We start from the raw sequence: 24,585 nt of genomic DNA, 5'->3' as shown, positions 1-24,585 counted from the left end.
AATTCTAGAACAACAGAGTTGCAGTAAATATGGTCAACCTACGTGTAATTACGCTGGTATGTCAACTTTGCCCCGCAGAGTCGGGTCTGCTCTGGTTAACCAGAGGCCCCCCTGACTCAGAAACAAGACCTCCTGCAGGACCCTGTGGAGGGCCGACCCCAAGCCCTGTGTCTGAAGGGGGTAAGACAGCCCATAATTACGCTCATTGTTTAGGTCGGAGCACAGGAGGGTTTACATTAAAGACCTCAGCTGGCACACAGACTATGCCTATGGAAAAAATGAACCGCTCTCCTCCACCCGCTTCCCGGTCCCAGCGTTGCCTGTCCAAGGGCTTTGGGTTTCACAGACGCCTTCTGTGACTCCACTTTCTGACCACTCCTGATTAGAAGCTTGGCTTCCCCCAGTTCTAAGAGACGTCTCAATCCAGAGGTTTGGAAATTGAGCCTTTCAAGAATCACAGCATGTAGTTCTTGGGAAGGACGTAGAGATGATGCTGTAAGTTGGTGTCTCTTAAACTTTCATGCTCACAGGAAACACTTGGAGTTCTTGTTAAAATGCAGATCTAAATGTGGTAGTCTTGAGGTGGGGCTGGAAAGTCTGCATTTCCAGAAAGCACCCTGGTAATGCCCTGTGCTGGTCGTTGGACCCCACTTGAAGCATCAAGATTCTAAGCTAAGCCTTTGATTTCACAAAGAATAAAAGGTAAACCCGGAGACCTGGAAGAGCTTGTTGGGGCAGAGTAAGGACTTGAGTCTTCCTCTTGTCATGGTGTTGTCCTGGCCCTGCACAGATGCTCCTGGCAGGGATGGTGTGTGTCTTAGCAGAGATGGTGGTCCCTTCTGGAACCACACCTAGAATCCAGGAGCAAGTGGCTTTTCCCCAGATGCTCTGGAGTGGATTAGATCCCCAGAGCTCTTGATGTGAGCCTGCAGGCTTCAGTAGTTGAGAAACTGGATGATAGTAGACCACTCAGCATAAGATCCTGCCTGGAATCTTCAAAAGGGGCACGGGAAAGGAGGGCCTATTGAACATGCTGTGTATCGAGAGATGTGTGCGTCAGCAAACCCCAGGCTACTGATGCGACGTTTCGGATAGGCAAGTGAGATTTGAAGGGGAGAATATGTGGCATCATGATAGAGGGGAATGGATGTTTTTAGTAGAAATCAAGGATCAGGTTGGGTGCAGTGGCTCAGGTCTGTAATCCTAGCACTTTGGGAGGCAGAGGCGGGTGGATCATCTGAGGTCAGGAGTTCGAGACCAGCTTGGCAAACATGGTGAAACCCCCCTCTCTACTAAAAATACAAAAAATAGTCAGGCGTGGCGGCACACGCCTGTAATCCCAGCTACTAGGGGGTGCTGAGGCAGGAGAATTGCTTGAACCTCGGAGGCGGAGGTTGCAGTGAGCTGAGATTGCACCACTGCACTCCAGCCTGGGTGACAGAGTGAGACTCCATCTCAAAAAAAAAAAAAAAACCAAACCAAACCAAACCAAACAAACAAACAAACAAACAAAACCACGGAAATCAGGATCACAGGCTCTTTTCCGGTCTACCTCTATGGGATCTTGGACAACCTTTCTAGACCCTCTCAGTACAGTCTCATATGTTATGTGCTTGAACCCAGGTACTAGGGCACGTGCCCTTTTGAAGTTTATTTCCACTCTAAAATTCAAATTGTGGATATTATCTCTTTTTCTCTCTCTACTTCTCTTACTCCTCTGCCTATCTTTTTCTATTTTTATCTGTGTCATGGCACTTTGGTGTTATATATACAGTTGTATACTGAAGAATTGACCAAAAGAGGGGTCTGGCCTTTGCCCTTGGCTCCTGGGAGGCAATCTCTAGGCCCCTGAAGTGTCCAGCCTGATGTCTTTGTTTGTATGGGGGCTTTAGCAACTGGACAGTCCAATAATGTGTTTCATAATGGGGGCTTTGGGACACACCATATCAGTTCTAACCTCCATGGGAACTAGAAGCATAAGATATTGACCTGAGACTCCACTGAGGGCTGGAGACTTAAAGTCAACCATGTGGACGTTATGTGACTAAGCCCCAAGGAAAACTCTGGACACTAAAGGCTTGGGTGAGCATCCTTTGTTGACAATACTCTGTGTGCATTGTCTCACATTGTGGCCAGGAGGAGGCAACACCATCCATGACTCCATGGGGAGAGGAAACTCAGAAGCTTTGCCTTTAGACCCCTCCTGGATTCCGCCCTACGTGTCTCTTCTCTTTGCAGATTTAAATGTGTATCCTTTTCCTATAATAAAATCACAATCATAGCGCCTTCCAGAGTTCTCTGAATCATTCTAGTGAATTATCAAACCTGAGGGTATTTGTGTGAGTCCCCCAAATTAGTAGCCAGCTGGTGTGTCATGAGGATGGCATGGATACCCCCAAACTTGCAGCTAGTGTTTGAAATGAGGGAAGCCTTGTGAGGATTCTCCTTTCAAACTTTGTAGTTGGCTGAACTCTTAACAACAGCAATGCATCAATTTAGCAAGTATTCTGGGAAAAACAAAGAAATACATCAATTCCTTTAACCAAAGCCTGCCTGGTTGTAGAGTGGATTAAAGAGTCTAGGCTAGAGTCTAGTGGATTAAAAGCCTGAACTTTGCAGAAAGTCAGCCCCACAGATGGGGCTGGGCCTTACTACTTTCTGGTTGAGGTGGGCATGTTAAATCCCCGAGCCTCAGTTCCCCATCTGTAAAACATACTTACCTCGAAGGTGTGTTGAGAGAGTCACATGAAATCAGATATGTAAAGCACAGGGCATACAGGAGCATTTCACACACGGTCACTGTTGTGGTTACTGTTATCATTATTGCTTCTGGCTTTGTTGTTGGTGTGATTTCCATGTTTACCTACCTACTGATATACGAATTACTACTTTGCCTTGTTCAAAACAGTACTTGACTGACTCAGACAGATGGAAGTAAGATAGCCTGATACAATAAACTGCCAAGAAGTAGGAAATAAGTATTGGGTAAATGGCAGTGGCTGCTGAAGGAGAAGTGGGGGTCCTCTCTCAGAGTCTCTGGGAGGCTGGGTCTGGCTAAGGGAAAGGTTGCAAGATTGAGCCTGGCTAAGATCGGGAGACCTGCCGCTGGAGACACGATGACATGTCTTTATATCAGAAGTAGGGGTAATCTTGTGGGAGCCAAAAGGTGAGGAGAACAGCAGCTGGCCTGGCCTGGAGGAGTTGAGAGCCAGGCTGTGCGTCTCTGGACTAACCCATCCATCTTTATGTCTTCCATAGATTTCTGTTTGGTAAGCAGAGTGGTCATTAATACAGGTGTGCACTGTGCCATAAAGAGCTAGGGGAGAGAGGAAAGGTGGCATTTGGTTTTGGGAACCTTCTATCTCCCTATCCTTTCCCTTCATTTTGTCATCTCGGGTATTGCCAAGTCTCTACAGAGGCTCATTTCCATTTTCTGCTAATTCGTTACTTGAGAACTAAGATATTTACTGATAATGGTTCTAGACATTGCCCTTCCAAGATTTGTATTTTAATGAGAGGGAGGAGTCTCTTTATGAGCCAAAAGAATAAAACTGTAGTGATAAGATGTGGTGATAAACTTCATTGATAAACAAAAAGTGAAACTTAAAATATTAACCTCATAAGGCTGGGTGCAGTAGCTCACACCTGTAATCCCAGCACTTTGAGGGGCTGAGGCTGGAGGATCTCTTGAGGTCAGGAGTTTGAGACCAGCCTGGGCAACATGGTGAGACCTTGTTTCTACAAAAAATACACAAATTAGCCAGGTGTGGTGGTGCACGCCTGTGATCCCAGCTGTCTCAGCTACTTGGGAGGCTGATGTGGGAGGATTGCTTGCGCCCAGGAGGTGGAAGTTGTAGTGAGCCGAGATTGAGCCACTGCACTCAAGCCTGGGCGATAGAGTGAGACCTCGTTAAAAAAAAAAAAAAAAAAATTAACCCTACAAAACAGCAAAACTCCTATCCTCAAACCCTGCAGTCAAATCCTAGAGAATTGCTGCTCGAGAAGTTCTTACTGAGCTCTCTGGAGTCCACAGTTAGGAGTAGAGTCCTGAATCAGATGCCCGTACCTGAACCATGGCTCTGACACTGATAAGCAGGTCCCTGAGCCTTTCTGTGTCTTAGTTTTTTTTATCTGTAAGATGGGAGTAACAATAGTGACTATCTCATAGGGTTGTTGGGAGAAATAAATGACTTACTAACATAAAATATATTGGCATGGTGGCTCACGCCTGTAATCCTAGCACTTTGGGAGGCCGAGGCAGGCAGATCACTTGAGGTCAAGAGTTCGAGACCAGCCTGGCCAACATGGTGAAACCCCGTCTCTACTAAAAATACAAAAATTAGCCGGATGTGGTGGCAGGTGCCTGTAATCCCAGCTACTTAGGAGGCTGAGGCAGGAGAATTGCTTGAACCTAGGAGATGGAGGTTGCAGTGAGCCGAGATCGCGCCACTGCACTCCAGCCTGGGTGACACCTCGAAAAAAAAAAAAAGAAAAAGCCATTATCTTTTGGGGGCCAGTGGTGTTTTAGTAAAAAAACAAACAAATAAAAACACTGTATTAGGGCAGTTTAGTGTTTTGATCACATAATACTTGGATTGCACAAGTTGACCACTGGCATCTTAGGGTCTCTCAGAGTTTTAACCAGTGGGCCAGGAATCAGGCAAACAGATAAAAACGTGGAAAACAATGTCTTTTTGTGATTCACTATGTCTGATTAGCAGTGGGAATGTGCATGGAACAGATCCTGTTTGGTTAAATAATGAAAACCAACATTCTCTTGCATTTGGTAATAATATATTTGAGGTACTGGGGATGAGCAGTTTCTGGTTTGATGGTCTAGGTCTAGATTTCCCCAGCCTTCTCTTTGAACTTGACCTTCAACCGCTGGATCTTGAACCAGAAAACAGTTGAAAGGACATAGTGGAGACAGCGTGGGATCAAGCATGAAGACTGAGCTATGTGAGTCTGGATCAATAACAACTTTTGTGAGCCTCAGTTTCTATATCTCTAAAATGAATACCATAAAACTTTCTTCACAGGACTGTTAGAAGAACTAAATGAGATGATGCATTTGGAATGTTTTGGAAATGATTAAGGGTAGTGCGAATGTCTATTATTGTTTTGTTTTTGAAATGTATTAACTCCTGTCATTGCTCCTAGAAGGAGGCCCAGACAGGTTTAAACCCTTGCCCAGGATGAAATAGAGGGAGGATGTGACATGCCTTAGGGCTACTGTTGGCTGAGCTTAGCAATCACCTCTCACCCTTGTCCAGCATGTGGGTCTGCTTGCCTTCTGATCAGGAGCAGAAGCCTGTCTTCAGTCTGAGTTTTCTGTCTGCTTGGCTGAACTGTAAGGATCTGTGCTATGTGTTGGATTAGGTTCTATTCTGTGTTCCATCACTGATTAATTTTGTGACTCAGTTAAGTCATGGAGGTCTGGTGTTTTCATGGATTGGGCAGCTCTGGTTCTACCCGTCTCAAAGAGAATTTGGAAAATAAAAACAACTAAAGGATTCAAAGTAAAAGCACTCCTTGTCAGGTTTTTCCATTCTGGAAGCAGGATAGCATCATGATTAAGTACACAGACTCCTGGGTCACTGATTGCAGGTCCCTTAGCACTCTGGGCCTCAGTTTTCTCATCTGTAAATTGAGAATAACAATAGTAAACTGGGGTAATTGTAAGGATGAAGTGACTTAATCATGTGAAGGGCTTCATTATAGTTCCCGGTCTGGGTCAGTGCTCTGCAGGTGTTAGCTACTGTGATGTAGGACATATACTGTACTCCCCCTTTGAATGCAAGATTCCTGCAGGAGAAATAGGTGCAGAGGTGTTTGGGACCCTTTGGTCCTTGTTTTTCTGTAGTATTTTCCTGTAAGTCACTGGCGAGTGGAAAATTGGCCAAGCATTACCCATCTTTGTTAAAAAGTGTGGAAAAAAGGTTTAAAGATAAATCCCCTAAATAACAACCCTTCCCTGACCATCTTTTCCTAGAGCCTCAAAAGCAGTTTTGTATTTATATGAAGCTACCGGGAAAAAGGTCCTTGTGTTTGAGTTAACACATACAATAATTTATTCTGTGCTAGTTGCACCATCACAATTGAAAAGGGTCCTTGTGTTTGAGTTAACACATACAATAATTTATTCTGTGCTAGTTGCACCATCACAATTGAAATCTCCTCTCATGTTCTAGAATGGATGGACAAGGTCATGCTACTAGGTTGGTCAGTTAGTTCTACTTTTTGTTTACAAAGTTTGTCTTCCCAAGTGCTGCAGGAGGCACTGCTATTTTCTGACCTGCTCTGCAAAGTTTAGTGCGGGCAGGCAGCGTCCCATTTTGCAGAGCAGGAGCCCAGGACCCTGAGGTACGTTTACTGGCCATTTTCACCATGAGTTCTGATAATGATTGTGTTATTTTGAGATTAGTAAGGACAATTTTGGACACTTCTTGCTGGATAGAAATCCTCCGTGAAGGAACTTGGGAAGGTTTCCTAGGAAAGCACGCTGGCCTAGGCCTGGTTTAGGAAGGTTCAGTGGATGTTTATTATGATTGTTTGCAGGAAAATAAAATCGATGCGATACTTTGAACATGTCACCCAAAGACTACCAATGTCGACCCCAGACACTTGGGATCTCGGCTCTTGGCTGGAGCTGGGCATTCTTGCTGAGTCCAGAAGGAAAGAAAACAGCCAGGTGAGCAGGGCACTAGGAGCTCTGGGTCTGTGTGGCTGGCTGCTGGCTGTGGCGCAGGGCTAAGGGCATGCGTCTCGGGAGGTTTGTGCCTGATGCAACAATGAGGTTTCCCAGAAAGCTTTCCATTGCTCTATTATTGTTTATAAAGAAAAGAAAGTTTTTGTTTTTTTCTTTCCAAACACACAGGTAGAATTTGTCCAGTAGAACTCAACAACCTGGGCCAAAGAGGAGGGAAAGGAAAGTCATTTCTTATTGTCTTACTGGCGATTGTAGCTGTGGTTCTGAGACTGGCGTTGTCCAGGGTATGGCATAGTGCAACTTTCTAGGAAGTTGTGGGAACATTTGGTATTAGCCTTGGCATTCAGATCCAGGAGCTCTGTCAACACTGGGGTGGTGACATTCTCGTTTCCTTCCTACCCCATTTACTCCTCATTCTTTCCAGAAGAGATGCTATTTTCTGAGAGAATGTTTTGAAACATCTGAGGATCCAGTGATAGAGGCTGTTGTGGGCATCCCAGATCCCCGCTTCAAGACCAAGGCACCCATTGTCCCAGCTGCCCAGGGAGAGTCAGCTGCTGATGGTCCACAGCTGGTCTTTCTCTAGAACCAGCCCTGGCAGAAGGCAGTAGCCTTACCCAATCTTACTCTCATTCTTCTGGGGGACCCTGCAGCCAATTAGTTGACTTAGGAATAGAAAAGCTGGGCCGCCTTGCTGTAACGTGGAACAGCTCAGAAGGGCATCCCACCTCCAGAGCTCCTCAAGGGAAGGAGGAAGCCTCTGTTTCAACCGCACCACCCTTCAACTCCCTCACCTGCCTCCTCCTGCTTTCCCTTTTCCCTGACAGGGGTTGTTCCTGAGTGTTTCCCAAATTGCTCTGTACCACAATCTCTGACACAGAGTCTGGTTCCAGGGAATTTGATGTAAAGTAAGTCCCTTGGCACCATGATTAGGGATGAAGCAGTGTCTCTGGTCTCTGACATTTTCTATCTTTTCTAGAAATGTTCCCTTGTCATTTTTTTCCAGCCATGATCTTGGGGGCAGGGACTTTCGAACCCATCTAGGTCAAAATTGTTTACATGCATATATCTGCATGTCATGCAGATGGAAAATCTGAAAGGACACCCTCTGAGGTATTCACAGTTATGGTAGGAAAGGAAGTGAGGAGAGAACTCCGATTTTAACTAAATAAACTTCCATATTGTTTAAATAGCATAATGAAAATGAATTAATGTATCGCCTGTATAATTACTATTGTTTCTTACATTTTGGCCTATTTTAGAATCTGAGGGTGATCATCTCACCAACCCATGTGTTCGCTATCCCCAACCTTGTCGTTTCTTCCACCCCACCTCCCTCTCATTCCGTGGGGGCTCCGTGCAGCTGGTCCTGAATGTTGGGGTAATGGTGGGGTGACAGGCGGGAAAGTGAGGATGACCCCTAACCACAGGGGTCAGGGGTCAGCTTCGGCTACTCGCTTATTGGGATGAGTCAAAGTACAACAATAATCTGTACCCCTTGCCACCATGAATTGATGAAACTTTCCTATCGAAGTGTTGGAGGAAGTGTTTACTATTTTGTTATAGTAAATAAGAAGGGCTTCCCTTCTTCCTGCTAAATTCCACATAGAAGCATGAGGATTTAGTGCAAAGCCAGCACTCTGATGTGGCTCTGTCTTTCCAGATCTTTCATGGTCCAGAAGACCATGTCTGGTCCCTGATCTACTGATAAGGGATGGTTAGTTAGGAGGAGGGGCCCGGGGGTGGCTGCCTTTCTCCCTGAAAATGGGTTTCAGTGTTTAAAGCTACCTCTTTGGTTTTGGAACTTATCTATAATTTAAGGTATCAAGGTCTGACTCTTTTCATTTGGGGCAAAGACAAGCTGTTTTCACTTTGAGGAGAAGGAGAGGGGTGAACTTTCATACTCACTCTCTCTCCCGCCCCTCTGTGAGTGCCAGTCTTCTGTTTCTCTCTTCCAGGTAGAGCTGATGACTCAGAGCACGAGATATGAAAGGACAGGCAGGCCACAGACATCGAATCTGTTAAAATCACTTAACAATTGAACAGTAACTCCTAAAATGGAAGCCCAGATCCTATACCTTGTTCTAAGAAAAGTTACTCTCCACCCCCGTGCCTCAGTTTACTCATGTGGAACACTGAAGTTACAGCACCGAACAGAGGCTAGAGGGGGTGGGTGTCTGCTAAGTGGGACCTGGGGCTAAACTTTCTGATCTGGCCTGCCTCCCTAACGGGGCTGTTCAAGACTCAATTGGGTTAATGAATGTGGCTGTATAAAGCAGAATGTTTGTAAATATAAGACAGTCATCAATTTAAAGCAAATATATGGTTTATTTGCTTTAAATAAGATCTTCAAATAAACATCTTCCTGGAGGTCAAATGCTAAAGTGCAGGTTACCATGGGTGGATAAGAAGAGACTACTTTGTCCTGGGGCACTGTTTTCCAAAATGTGTTCCAAAAAACCCTAAGCACAAAAGATGTTGCTGTAGAAAAAAAAAGCTGTATGTATGTATGTATGTGTGTATGTATGTGTGTATGTATGTGTGTATGTATTTATGTGATCAATGTGTTTGGGAAGTAATGCATACACATTTGGGTGAAGGAGGCTATGAAAGTGAATTCTTATAGAGGAGGAAATAAATAACAAATTACACAGTTATTAAAACACTGATAAATGCCACAAACATGACAAAATCTAGAAAACTAAGGTAATATTTTTACCCATTAATTGCTTGACATATTTCTATAATACTTTTCGTTCTATATTTTATAGCTCTGCACTCTTTGCTCACCTCTTCATATGACAACAATTTGGAAATCTTTTCTACAAAGAGGCTAGAAACATAATTTAGTCTTTCCCTAACATGATTGATGAAAATTTATTTTTTTTGTTATCAATAATTAAGAAAATGTCAGCTTTGTTGCTTGTTATTGGTACTATCATGTGAAGTTTTGGGATTGTTGACAAATTTGGGACATCTCTTAAGTTTCCTTCATATGTGAGCTGTAAGATTTCACAATGTTCTGAGTTTTCTGGTGCAGTAATTTATCTCACCTATTCTTTAAACTGATGACCCTCATTAACCAGGCCTTGAAAGGGCCCCATCTAGAGAGGGGTGGTGACACTTAAGCTTTATTCCCGTCAAGGTACATTTGCCCCTGTACAAAACCTCTTCTCCTACCCCTCAAGTATTTATTCAGAGAAATTTCAAACTTAAGGAAAGGATGGAAGACTAGTGCAATGGACACTTGTACAGCACTCACCAACATTCACCAATAAACATTTTGCTACATTCGCTTTACCTCTTTCTCAATCTCTACCTCTCCTTCTCTCCTGTCTACACACACACACACACGCACCCCACCAACACATCACACACCACACATACACATGAGTTCAGGCTATATTTTCTAGGAATGAGGACATTTTTATACATAGCCATAATACTATTATCATGTCTCATAAATTTTACATAGATATTATAATGTTATCTAATAAACACTCCATATGCTATGTGCGTATTTACTAATTGGTATCGAAAGTCCTTTGTAACCGCTCCCTTTCCTTTCCTTCCCCTCTCTTTCCTTTTCTCTTTCTTCATTTCCTCTCCTTGCCTCATCCTATCTATTAATCTTTGATTACATCCTTACTTTTTGGTTCACAATGTCCTAGGATCACATTGCTCTATTTTATCCCCAGAGCTGGAATCAGCCATTCTCTCCAAGGAACCCTGGTTCAAGGATCCCTGTCAAAAACAAAACAGCTATTAACATGTGGTGGATGCTGGGACATTACACTGTGGGATGAACACCACCCTGTTATCTCTGGATCCTTGTTCCCCTCTCCCCTCTTTGTGAGCCAAGTCCTTGGGCTTGCTACTTAAGTACCAGGGAGGCCACAGATGGTGGTGACACCTGGAGACTTTTTGTCAGGTATTTGAGAGATGCAACTTGTCCTGTGGAAAAAGGCTCAGTCTGCAGATCCCTGGCTTTCTCTTGTGTACTCCTCCTGTGGCTGGGAGGTAGGGTGAGGAGAGAGTAGACCACAGAGGCAGTCTGTAGCAAAGGAAGAAGAATTTCCGGAAGTTTTTTTTATATCTAAATACTACTCCTCCCTGTATGACATCCAAGTCATTGTTTAAGGTTCACCCAGTGTCCTCTCTTAAAACACTAGTATCATGTCTTTAGATAGCTGGGAAGTCAGTCTCCATCTGCATCTCTGGACCCTATGGTGGGAACCTATGAAGAACAACCTGAAGCTTTGCCAGGGCCTTCAGCTATGGGTTTGGACATTGTCCAGAAAGAGCAAAAGTTTCCCCTTACAACCTCTGGGAGGACAGCCTTGGAGACCTGCAAACACATCCTGAGCTAGGGAGAGTCAGCAGGCCTGGGCCCTGAGGGGCAACCAGGGGTGACAACTAGGGTGCATTACTCAGACTTGCTTCCTGGTGCCACTTCAGAGGCATTAATATGTTTCTTTTGAGAACTGTCCTTTGAAAGAACTCCTGGAGTGGAGCTGATTCTGTAAACTTGGTGCTTTCTGGAAACCAGAGGACCAAACAAGCAGCCTGAGGAGGCCAGCAACCCTGGGGATGTGACCCAGGTATTAGTTGGAGAGCCCAGGAGAGGCCCCAGGGAGGCGCTGATGAGGTGGGACAGGGCGTGATCACTACTGTGAGCTTCTAGGTGCGGGATAGGGCAGGAGAAGCCCCTCCCAGGGGTTGCCCCAAGTAGGCGCCTAGGCTGAGACCGAGGACCTGGCAGGAAGGCCTTCTACAGAGACGGGATCTTCCATCTTTCTTCTACAAGTGGCTGAAGGAGGAAGTTGGAAAATCAGTTAACGTTTCTCCAGTGTGATCTCTTCACCTACAAAGCTGGGGATTAGATGACTAGTTTTCATGCATTAAAAAAAAAAAAAAATCAGCAAAATGAGGCCTTCTGTGGAAGCCCAATTAGGTAGAATTGCAGCTGCTCTATTTGAAGAGGAAGTTGGGGCCCCAAAGCCTTCCCAGGAGCCCCCTCTGCCGACCTTCCTCCACCCCTCTGTGGTCCCTGAAGGGAGCTCTGGTTTTCTATAAACAGATTCCATCTGGAATAAAAAACAAAGGTCTGAAAAGTTTTTCTCATTCTAAACATGCAAATACAGGCAGAAAATTGATTATTTGGAATCCTGCGTGGAATGCGCTTGTGAGGGCTGGTGAGGAGGCACAGGAAGTGCCTTCAGCATCATGTGTTTAGATGGCTGGGCGGGAGGGCCATCAGAGGACCCTGGAATCGTTAGGACTGTTGGCGCTGACCAGGGCTAAGTGGACCAGAGAAGCCCGTGTCCTGCGGCTGTGGGTCTTGGCTGTGGGGAGTCAACGGAGCCACTGGGTCCAAGTCTGAGCGTGTCCTGAAATGCCTCCTAAAGCCTTCATTGTTTCCGGTCTGCTTAGCACAGGTCTGTGTTAACACTGTGTAGAATGGCTATAGGCTTCCTAGAAAATATGAGCAAGGATGGTAGTTTTGAGACACTCTGTCCTGTGTAATTCTTGTTTTAGAAGAGGATTCATTCTATGTTTGCCCAAGATTCATAAGGAGTCTGTGCATACTAGACAAGAACTGACACTTCTGGAAGGTTTTAATTTTCAAAGAACATCCTATGATCTCATTTGATCCTCACAACAAATCAGAAAAACAGGCAGGGTAGGTATTAGACTCATTTGCAGATGAACAGACAGAAGCCTAAGGGAGGGTGAGTAGCGTGCTCACACATGGCTGGCACCTGTGAAGCTGGGACTGCATTTTCGATTCTCCAAGCCAGCCCCAGCTTCCCAATTCTGTGTAGATAGCGGATCAAATGCAGGTGGTTGGAAAAGAGTTTTGTTGCTGTGGCTTCTGTGAGCAAGATCAGCCATGGGCATAGTTAAAGGTGGAATTAAGACTTCTTACCAACTCCACTAAGTAGCTACTCTAGGCTTCAAATGCCACTGCACATTTTGGGATCCACTGGGGAGAGTAGTGCCCACCCCCACTCCTGCCCAGGCTCCAGTTGTAATTGCTTTTCCTGTAGCTCCCTGGGGCAGCAGGGTGTGGCAAGAGTCTACAGACTTGAATGCTACTCCTAACTCTACTGCCAATGGTTCATGTGTCTTGGGCAACTGCGTTGACCCTCAGAGGATATGGAACTACAGCAGTGTTTCTCAAAGTGCTGTGCTTGGGCCACCTGTGACAAAGTTACATGTAAGTGTGTGTGTGTGTGTGTGTGTGTGTGTGTGTGAATGTCCTGTGTGTGTGTGTATATTCCCAGGCTGCTCCCCAGATCCACTGAATCGGAGTCTGTGGGCTGGGGCATCTTCTCCTTTGGTGATTCAGAGGCACACTCAGGTTTGATGACCACTAGGCTAGAGGCTCCCCAAGTATCCTTCCAACTTAATGTCTCATTTCTGCAATAACCCTCTTCCTTGACTCTGGGTGGGCTGAGATTTCTGTAGCGAAGGGCAGCACTTGATTTAACAGTAGATTTAAAAAGCTGTTTCAGGCAGACTTGCAAAAACCTGAGTCCAAGGGGGAAGTTACAGAGTAGGGGATGCGGGAGTGAGTGTGGAGTGAGAAGGCACCTGTGTGCCTGTTTCAGAAATGAAAAGAACTTCCTAAACTCTGCTCATGCCAAGCAAAAATATGGGGACTGTGTTGCCTCTTATTAAAGACAAAATAAATCACTGTTCCAGGGAGACACTTCTTGCCTTTTCTTGCTATCCCATGTCTGCTTCTCCACAATTCAGGTGTTGACGAGGACTTTCACCTGGGAGAAGAGCTCATTCTTCCTATCATTTCCCTGAGAGGAACATGGCTGAAACAACTTACCGTACAGACCACAGAAGTGAGACCAAAAACACTGAGATGAGGAAGAGGTCAGCAAAAGAGTCATATTTTAAAATATGTGCAATACTTATTATAATTGTTCTGCGCACTCCTATGGTGTGTTAAAAGATTTCACACTTTATAAGGTCTGGCTTCCAAGCTGAATATGATATTGTCTTGTACTCAGGTTGCATATAAAAGTGGCTGTAACAGCTTAAAGAGCTAGTCTTAGGAGTAGACTCACAGTCCAGTGTTAGATAGTTTATGCTTACGAATTTGAATTTGAATATTTTAATACACCAGCGTTGATAAAGTCATCAAAAGTGTCATGGTAAAAAGCCAATTCCTAGGAGGAGACCATTGTCTTAAAAAATTATTAGCATTTATAGCTTATGTGGGAACATAAGTTCTACTCACTGAAGACTGTAGAAGAGGTGGTTTCGTGATACAAGAAATGTGCTACCTGTACAAATTTAATGTGAAGTGAAAATAGTGTACCTGTGTGAGTGGGACATCATGCAGATAGCTTTTGGTTATTCAAGTTCTCCTTGTATAATTTAGAAAGTTATTTGTTGTCAGCAAATACTTGTAAATTATTTCCAGCTGCCATGAACGAAATTTTAGGTACACTCTTTTCTGTGAGACGCAGAGGTGCTCATTTGGTAATGGATTCTGGCCAAGAAGTATGCATGATCCACTGGATCATGGGAGGTGTGTTAAAAGATTTCACACTTTATAAGGTCTGGCTTCCAAGCTGAATATGATATTGTCTTGTACTCAGGTTGCATATAAAAGTGGCTGTAACAGCTTAAAGAGCTAGTCTTAGGAGTAGACTCACAGTCTAGTGTTAGATAGTTTATGCTTACGAATTTGAATTTGAATATTTTAATACACCAGCGTTGATAAAGTCATCAAAAGTGTCATGGTAAAAAGCCAATTCCTAGGAGGAGACCATTGTCTTAAAAAATGGGAGGTAACATTTGAAAGAAGAAAATAAAATTGGCTGGGCGGGGTGGCTCACGCCTGTAATCCCAGCACTTTGGAGGGCTGAAGCGGGCAGATGACGAGGGCAAGAAATCGAGACAATCCTGGCCAAAATGGTGAAACCCCATCTCTACTAAAAATACAAAAAATTAGCTGGGTGCCGTGGCGGGCCCCTGTAGTCCCAGCTACTCAGGAGGCTGAGGCAGGAGAATCGCTTGAACCCGGGAGGCAGAGCTTGCGGTGAGCCGAGATCACACCACTGCACTCCAGCCTGGCAACAGAGCGAGACTCCGTCTCAAAAAAAAAAAAGAAAAGAAAAGAAAAAAAAAGAAAAAAGAAAATAAAATTGACCCCCACCAATGTCCTGGGTCTTTTGTTCTCATTCTTCTTAACTCTTCAAAGATCATACACAGCGGATCTCAGGTCAAAGCTACAAGTTGTTTTAGTATCCTGGGATCTTCTGTAGCAGAGCCAAGATTTGAGTTTTTCTAAACTGGTAGGCTCATTCTTCCTGGCTCTGTATGTCTCTCCCTGTGGCCGTTCCAGGGTCCACCCATGAACAGCCTCATTGCAGCTGCCAAGTCACCAGCCAGCCTATTGGACAACCGGCCTTTATGTTGAAGCAGGCGCTTGACATTCCAGCCCTGTTTCCCTGCTGCCACTGCTGCTTTCTCCCATCCAGTGATACTGAAATAAACTGTTCAGGTGAAATGAAAATATCTAGAAAGAGGCCTATAACTCTGAGTCAATGGAAAGCTACCTGGGATGTGCATTAGCTCTGCAAGCAGTAGTGTGGGGAGATACTCACCCTGCCAGGGTAGCTGTCTTCACATGAAACATCTTAATTTGGGTTTACTATAGTTAGAATATTTTGCATATTACTGTTCTTTATTTCAAAATTATGCCTACTTAAAAAATAATAGTTATTTAAAGAGTTGCTAGGTTTCCATTTCTTTTGCATCATAAAGACAGAGGATTATGGATATTTCGAGAAGTAAAGATAAGGGATAATATCACTCATGATCCCTCACACGATTATTATTTTTGTTTATTTTCTTCCAGCCTTTTTAAAAAATAAATGCTTTTATTTAGTTGTAACCACAGTGTCATACTATTTCCAGTTTCTTTTACCACTTAGCATGTGTCATTTTGCATTTTTCCATGTTACTGTGTAGTCTTTATCCTCCTAATGGCTACATGAAGGTCCATGGTTGTGTATCATAATTTACTTAACCATTTACCTACTGTAATCATTTTGATTGCTTTCAATTTACCACTGTTATAAGTCATATTGTGATGGGCATATTTGTGCATATTGTTTTTCCATATTTGTATTATTTGTTGCATTTTTAAAAAAGTGTCATTCAGGAACCAGGATATTTGCTCAACAGTAGGCATTGCATTTGAAACTAATGGGGAAAAGGGGCTTTATAGAACAATTACAGTGGGAAAATGGGGCATTATTTAACAATTTATTGGGTCTTCACTATTCCATAAGTTGAGGAGAACATGTAGCATTATGAGTATTACCACAGTCATAGGTGTTCAGACACCTTAAAAGTACCTGTGATTCATTCAGAGGTCTTGTGGTGTTGTTAGGACTCTTCTGTCCTTTGCAACATGCTTACTTGCTTTGGTGCTGGTTGTTATTGCTTTATTGCGATTTCACTGCCATATGCAGATACACAAGAGCCTATGTGCAAAGGTGTTAAACAAGGCAATCGGAATATTCTTTGGTCAACATCCTCCAGGAAGGATATCAGTGATATCCTGTTTACCTGAACTTCACCTAAGGTGTGGGTTTTTGTGGTAGTAATAAGAATACCATTCTTGTCTTTTTTTGCTTTTTTTTTTTTTTTTTCCTCAAGATGGAGTCTTGCTCTGTCGCCCAGGCTGGAGTACAATGGCATGATCTAGGCTTACTGGAACCTCTGCCTCCTGGTTTCAAGCGATTCTCCCGCTTCAGCCTCCCGAGTAGCTGGGATTACAGGCATGTGCCACCACGCCTGGCTAATTTTTTGTATTTTCAGTAGAGACGGGGTTTCACTGTGTTGGCCAGGCTGGTCTCGAACTCCCGACCTCGTGATCTGCCCACCTCAGCCTCCCAAAGTGCTGGGATTACAAGCATGAGCTACCGCGCCCGGCCCATTCTTGTTTTCTTTAATGTCAGTGATATAGCACTTAGTGAGTGTACAAATGAAGGCTGTGATCCTCTACTTAATATTTTGGAGGCACTGGATGTATTGGCCACTGGCATGCCAAATATGAGCTTGTAATTACAATGACATTCTCTTTTTTTAAGGTTTATGAAGGTTTTGTTTAATGAAACATGCTTAAGACTAACTAGAACACCGTTCTGTCCCTCATTCTACCTCTTTGTTTTCTCCACTGAACTTCATGACCTCAGAGTGAATGTGAAAGGGTGAGTTTTGGGAGGCTGGGAACAAGGGTGCACAGTAGTGGGTCTATGTGAGCTAATAGAAGGGAAGAAAAATCAGCATTGCATTTTTTAAATGGGGGAAAAATCAGGAAAAAGGCATGCATAAAGGATTTATCCTTTCCATGAAACATTGATTAATGAAATCTAGTATAAACGGGTGTCATGCCCTTTAAATATTAGATTTCATTACTTAGTGGATGGTAGGCTTCTGAAAGGGGATACCCTGTCTCTGCTGGCTCTTTATGGACACAAATGTTTCATGCCCTTGCAGTGATCAAAGATGCAAATGCCTTGGGTAACCGAATCATAGGACAGTGTGAAACATTGTGCTGGACAGATGTGTTGTCAGGAAAGGGCTTTGGTGATAAAAGGGACAGCTGTCCTCAGGATGGGGGTGGGGGAGAAAGGAGTCAAGCAAGAGGGAAGGAAGTATGCAAGGGAAGGTGACCCAACCACATGAAGCCAGCCACTTGGGCCCCCAGCTGGGAAACTCCACCAGCTTGCTAGCTCTTCCGGTTCTGGTAGAGCTGGCCAGACATCTGGCCTCTGTTCTAATTAAAGTGGGCAACCAATTTGGTGGCTGCAGCGAAGAAAGCGGCAGTGAAATCTTGATGGCTGCAGGGTCTTAATAAGGCCCTATACAACTTTCCAAGACTAAGGCATTGCCAAATTATTTCCATCTCCTAAGGGCCATTCAGTTCAATTCTGCTTAGATTTATTGAGCACCAGCTATATAGAAAGCCCACACTCCGGCTCCAGGAAGCCTCTATCTACTGGGGAAGGCACATGAGGAGACGATGGTAAAAGAAATGAATTAAAGACCATGATAGAGGCACATGCAGGTTCTGTAGGAATGTAACAAGGAAGTAATTTATTCCTATTGAGAGAATCTGGGAAAGCTTCCTGGTGGAGTTGGCATTTGCTCTGAACTGTTAATTCTGAAGTTCGATTCTAGGCAAACATTCTGGAGGATCGCCATGAGCAGAGAGGCAAATTTTCTGAATGGAATTTCTGGAATTAGTCCTCTATGGGAGTGAGATAACAAGTTCATTCTAGTATAGTCACAGAATTCCCCACATTTCATGGGTGGAAGCTCAGGCCCTGTGGCCTCTAAGACTAGGACTTGCACAAATAGAACGAGCCGGGAGCCCAGCTTGTCACCCAACTTGAACTGTTGGAGAAGGATCAGGTTGGCCCCTTAGTATCTGGCTTATGTTTATGCTCCAAATGGTGCATATGGTAACCTGTTACTATCAGGAATAATTAAGCCGCAAATACCCAAGTTATCTCCCGCTAGGTAGTTCACCTGCACTTGGCTCTGTTGGTGGCATTGGTGGCAGGCAGAATGAGGGCTGCCTACCCTCATGGAAATGAGTCAGCTGGAGCCCATTTGTTAACCATGTCCTTCCTTTTGGTGCCCCTCCTCCATCCCTCTCCATCCATCCTCCATCCCCTCTTCCTTAAGGCCTCTCCAAGTACCAAAAGAATGGCTGGCGAGACTGTGCCAGGGATCAAAAAACTCCCTGATTTTATCTTTGTTACTGAAGGCGAAAATGATCTGTTATGTATATTTTATAAGAAAATGCGTTTTGTTTATAGTTCTACAGCCCGCCCTCCCTTTCCGCCCCCTAATAAGCTCATGTCAGAACTCTGAAGTCAGTTTGCCGTAATGGTAGCCTAAAGGACATATTTTGTAAAAATGAAAAATGAACATATTATTTATATATCAATAGTGTAAAAAGCATTGATCAATGCAAGCAGCCTGTTGTTTTGCTTCTCTACTTCCCCTCTAAACCTCCTTCGCCATCTCCTGCTTCCCCCTCCCTTCTTGCCCCAGGTGCCCACGACACTCCTACCATTTAGAGAGGGAGTTCTAGCCTGTCCTGGTCAGTTTATACTGGGATTCGGTCTTTAATATGGAGCCTTCAACGGCTGAGCCTCCAAAATGACTCTCTGACAGCCAGCCATTAATTACCATCATCCGCGTCTAATTCATTCATCCCTCTGCCTCTCATGTAGAGGGACAGCTAGGGCTGAGGGCACTCAGGGAAATGTAGGCACGATTCCATGTTCTTTATGCAGAGAGGGCTGCCGGAGACTTTGTTGGATGCAGGGGCTTTAATTGAATTGGCTTGCCAATAAAGCTGTTGTCATTCAGTAAGTGAATTTGTTGTACTACTCGAAGCACAGCTGCTGCAGACAGCCCGGAATTTCCTGAAGGCAAGCCAGGCCCTCAGCTCGCCTGGGTTCTGCCTTTTCCATTGATCCTGAAGGCCATGCAGAGTGTCCCCCTTCAGGGCTTGGTTTTGGCACTGATTTGGATGCCATCGAGGAGCATGGGCAGGCTGGGATTCAGCAGGAACCTGGAGAGCCTGTGGGGTGTGACCCTAGGAGTTTATAGGGAAGCGATAACTCATAGGAGTGTTAGGGGTGGTAGCTATCAGGCAGGAAAGGCCTACCTACCACAATTGGATATTTTTTCAATGCCCAGAAAGACACTGCCCTTGGCTCCATCAGGCTAGTCATAAGAGAATATCACTTCCCATTGTAAAAAAAGAAATTGAGAATATGACAGTTAATATATTTGTAGGGCCTTGTTTAAGAGGTCAAGTGGTATTGAGAAAATGCAGTGGCATTAGAACTGGCATTTGTTACTAGGAGATCGTTGGGCCAGAAATGCTCTACTGCTCCCACAGTTTATAAAACACAAAAAGATTGGCAGGTTGCATGATTTATGATGGCTTTAAAGTAACATCAAGATTAAGGAAAGTTTTTCAAGGGACTGCAAGCCATTTTTATTTTCTGCATCCACGCACATGAGTGTAGTGGGCTCAAATGACTAAGAACAAGAGTGGGAGGAAGATTTTCATGTTTTTGGTGGTGTCCTTACACTTTAAAATAGATGGGGATTGCTCGCTGAGCTCTTCATTCAAGGGATTTTCCCCCTTGTAATTTGGAATGATCTGAGCAGTGCTTGAGCCTTTTCAGGGAGCCTACTGTCCAATTGCAGTGGAGGGTTCATAGAACACAGGGATCCCTGGTCTACTTTCAATTAGTCAGGACCAGAGGATTTCCCAGCACTTTACACCTGTTCTCCAGGGTCTGTCTACCTTTTGGCTGTTTTGTTGTCTCCTTTACCAGGAGGCTGGAGAAAAAGGACCCTGTAAGTCAAAAGTAGTTTTTGTTTGAACCCTAAAATTCTGACAGCCCAGAAGCTCTTTAAAAGAAGCCTATGTATTGGCCCCATTAAATTTTTTTTATTTTTGATCCAGGGTCTCGCTCTGTTGCCCAAGCTGGAGTGTAGTAGTGCAATCATGGCTCACTGCAGCCTTGACCTCACAGGCTCAAATGACCCTCCCACCTCAGCCTCCCAAGTATCTAAGACTACAGGCATGTGCCACCATAACTGGTTAATTTAAAAGATTTTGAACAGACTGGGTCTCCCTATGTTACCCAGGCTGGTCTTGAACTCCTCAACTCCTGATCCTCCTGCCTTGGCCTCCTAAAGTGCTGGTATTACAGGCATGAGCCACTGTGCCTGGCCTTGGCTCTGTTTTTGACATGGCAAGTGAGAATTGGTTCCCTACATCACACATGCAGCTTTGAAGCTTATAAGGAAGAAAGATGGTGGAAACTCAGGTGAGAGAGGCTTTGGGACTTGGTATCAACATGAATATCTGGCTGGTGTGAGAGAGAGTGTTGTATGTGTAGGTGCTCCTGTGTGTGTGTGTGTGTGTGTGTGTGTGCGCGTGTGTGTATTTTTGAGAGAGAGGTTTGCTTCGATGCCTAACTTTTGCATGAAATAGAGAAAATGATGCTCCTTACTCTAATAAGTAAACCCGTTGACAATACTTTTTGCTAGGTACAATCACATCTTTGTAAACTCTTCCCATAAATCAAATCATGACAGAAGATGTGGCCATGGAAACAAAATCATTACTGTTTTGTTTCAAGAAGGTGGGCTGAACCACAATTCAAGTGGAAGGTCCATCTTCTGAAGTTTCCGGCTTGTACTAGTACTAGGTTTTTTTTTCCCCCAAAATGGTTAACTTTTTTTTTTTTTGTCAGACACAGTCTTACTCTGTTGCCTAGTGGAACAATCTCGGCTCACTGCAACCTGTGCCTCCCGGGTTCAAGTGATTCTCCTGCATCAGCCTCCCAAGTAGCTGGGACTATAGGCGCATGCCACCATGCCTGGCTAATTTTTTGTATTTTTAGTAGAGACGGGGTTTCACCCTGTTAGCCAGGATGGTCTCGATCTCCTGACCTCGTGATCGGCCCACCTCGGCCTCCCAAAGTGCTGGGATTACAGGCATGAGCCACTGTGCCTGGCCCCTATCTTCTCCTCTTCCTGTGTTTTCTGTTCTCTTTCTTCTGGGCTTTGCATTCTTCCTACTGTTCCCTACTCCTCCTCCCTGGCCTCCCAGATCCTCCCTGGCCTCCTGACTTCCCCTTTCTTTCATATCTCTAAGTCTTTCCCTTTTGATTTCATCATATATCAAACTATCTAATAATAATATTAAAATTTTACTTATCTTGTCTTTACACACATGATTTCATTAACTTTCTTCTCCAAGTGATTATTCTTCCTCCCTTTGCGTTGGTGGAGTTTGCGTAGCTGTTCCTCTTTGAGGAGGCTGCCATGACTCTGGCAATTTGCTCCGAGACACTACTTTCCACCAACTACCATGTTGGGTGGAAGAGGCAGATCCAATTTTTAACTTTCTAAGGTAATAAATTCAGGAAACCCCAGCTGAGGCCAACTCACAATATCATTCATTTTGCTTTCTGCTTTTCATAACTGAGTGCCTTTTTGTACTTCTCTTTGAAAAGTGGAATTAACATCTCCATGTGAACTGGAAACGCTAAGTTGGTGGTAGTCCCTTGAGGATTTTGTGTCTTGCTCTGACACCTTCAGTGACTTCATCAGAATTTAGATGTATTAAGGGATCAAGGAGTTGGGCTTATGTGCATGAAGTTCTCAAGGTGTTTGGAGAGCCTGTTCCTAAGCCAAGTTCTGATGGTCCCTAGGAGAGAAAACTTTTCACATGCCAAATGAACACAGTTTGGTGGAAAAGTTCAAGACAAGCCAACATAATACTTTAATCATTTTCTAACAGTGACTCAGTGGTTATGGAAAATGACTGTGGGAAAAATACCAAAAATTATTCTTTTCTGTCTTCCCCTACTTTGGTAAGCACTCTTTTCACTTCTCCTTCCAAGATTCAGAATTGTACTTTTGTTCCCTTGTTGCTTTTCTTCTTAAACTGGGGAGTGTTGAGTGAGGTAATGGTATGCTGGGTGAACCCTGGGCTGTAGGATAAACATGGCAACTTTCACGGAGCATTTATTTTACTTAAGAATTTTTGAGGAAAACATAATTAATGGAAAGATCATCATTGCATGATGGAGTCAAATGCAAAATTGGCATTAATGTTAAATAAAAGCAGGAAACTTCAAACTTTGTTGTTGTTGTTTTGTTGTTGTTATTGTTGTTTCTTGTTTTTTTGAGCCAGAGTCTCACGCTGTCACCCAGGCTGGAGTGCATGGAGTGCAGTGGTGCTAACTTGGTTCACTGCAACCTCCATCTCCTGGGTTCAGGGGATTCTCCTGCCTCAGCCTCCCGAGTAGCTTGGATTACAGGCACCCACCACCATGCATGGCTAAGTTTTGTATTTTTAGTAGAGACGGGCTTTTGCCACGTTGGCCAGGCTGGTCTCGAACTCCTGACCTCAGGTGATCTGCCCACCTCGGCCTGCCAAATTGCTGGGATTACAGGCGTGAACCGTGGCTTCCGGCCAGGAAGCTTCAAACTTCTGCTTGAGGTTCTCCAGTTCAGTCCCTATCTCATGGTCTCCAAAAGTAGGATTCTGCCCTTCAAAGGGGTGGGGAGGTGCATGACCCTTGAACCAATTACTCTAGTGGATTTCTTATCAGAGCTGACACAGATTATTTGTCTGACAGTGAATCTTAACATCCTTGGAGCGTGGGTCTTACTACATCTATAATGTCAACTTCAGTCATCCCTAACTAAAGGCATTAGATATTTGCAGTTGTGTTATCTGCAATGTAGGCAGGGCAAAAGTCTTGGGTCAATTTTAATTCTTCTTAGTTTATGAAAATGTCTGGAGTACATATAGGCAACCCATAGTCGTTTGAGGACTTGTCATTTGTGTGTGGATTATCTCAGCTTCTTATATTCCACATTTCCACTTACCTGCTTTTGGACATTTCTTCACTCATTAGGTTATTTGTGATGAGTCAAATCCCAAATACACAATCCCAGATCAGGCTCAAGAAAGATACACAGAGTATGTGCTCTTGGCAAAGGCCTCCTGATTTCCACAGGGCTTTGGCCCCATGCTCGATGTGAAACTCCTTTTCCTGTTGAATCTGCCGCACCAGCATGGGTCTTAGGATTCCCTTAACTGTCCAGTTCAAAGCCAGCCTCAAAGCAGTCTAGTAGTCCTCTTAGTCCTTAGCCCCACGCTCTGATCTTGGTCTGTCAAGTTTCCCTCTTGGAACAAGAGCAAGCACAGATCCTCAGGGAAGAGCAGACAAAGAGGAAATTTCTCTTTGAGGCCAGAGAATAGTTGATCCAGGGTGCCCACTCTTGGCCAACCCTCAAAGGTAGTGGTCCCAGGCTCATCTTGCCCCTCCATGGCAAGTGGGTGCTAAGTGAGAAGTATGAATAGATGAAACCCCAAAGAGCACCCTGAAGCAGGCATCCACACTTCCTCACCCTTCTCTCCTCACAGGCAGAAACTTGGGGGTGGGAGAGGGGGAAGAATTCGGGTAGCAAGGCAGGTGTGTGGGGGGCAGGGTTGGAAGGAAGTTTAATGTTAGGAAGTGTCAAGTTTCTCCTTGCGGCTGGAGTGTGAGACTAATATTTTGCCCCTACCAAAGGAAGGCCATGGCTGATAGAGACAATGATATTACATGCAATGCTTCTTTCTTTTCTTTTTTTTTGGTTCCTAGGTGTGGCAAAATGGCTTTTTTGTGGTGGAAGATGAATTGTCATCTCAAGGGGGCAGAGGACTGCCTGTGAGCTTCCCTAACATGGAGCCTGAAACTGGTGTTTGCACAGTCTTTGAGGAAAGGGTTTGCTCAGCAAATTAACAGTGTGAACAAGACTGCAGGAGGGACCATTTACCTACCTGAGAACAAACAGTTTTCTACCTCTTTAGCAGCACCACTTATGCACAATTTTCATGTGCTAATGGCAAGTGATTATTACCTAGTTAGTGAATATACTTGGAAGACATAAAATAGCCTTTACTATCCCCTGGTTGAGACAACTGGCTAACTCAGACTTGCCGGGTGCTCTGAATTAGAGAGGTGCGACAGGAATGTCCTCTCGGATTTTTGGCGTTGAGCATGCGTGCATGTGAGCAGGGTGCCATTTCTTCAGAAGAAAAATAAATGACAACATTCTGTTTTGGGGCTTGAAACTGCATGATTGAAAACATAAAGGTGACAACTGTGATATGCTTTTTTAATGAGGGCAGAGATGTCAAGAGAAACCAGCCTTCTAGGAACAAAAGAATACTCTGTCAGGTGCAGTGGACTTAAGACCTTTTTCTCTCTTGGAATAATGTCCTTAAAAATAAC

General features: G+C 44.3%; 1 long non-coding RNA gene across 1 annotated transcript; it reads left to right on the top strand.

Annotated features, from left to right (window-relative positions):
• The first annotated feature begins 402 nt into the window (after window positions 1-402).
• On the top strand, window positions 403-24,585 carry LOC115838389. Its single transcript, XR_004033401.1, has 4 exons — window positions 403-495; window positions 4,841-4,959; window positions 13,472-13,600; window positions 23,953-24,585. It is a non-coding gene; the product is annotated as an uncharacterized LOC115838389 (long non-coding RNA).

The sequence above is a fragment of the Nomascus leucogenys genome, chromosome 14 (genome assembly GCF_006542625.1).
Source record: "Nomascus leucogenys isolate Asia chromosome 14, Asia_NLE_v1, whole genome shotgun sequence".
NCBI lineage: Eukaryota > Metazoa > Chordata > Mammalia > Primates > Hylobatidae > Nomascus > Nomascus leucogenys.
Note: the sequence above shows the minus strand (reverse complement) of the source record. Positions and strands in the feature narration are given on the sequence as shown.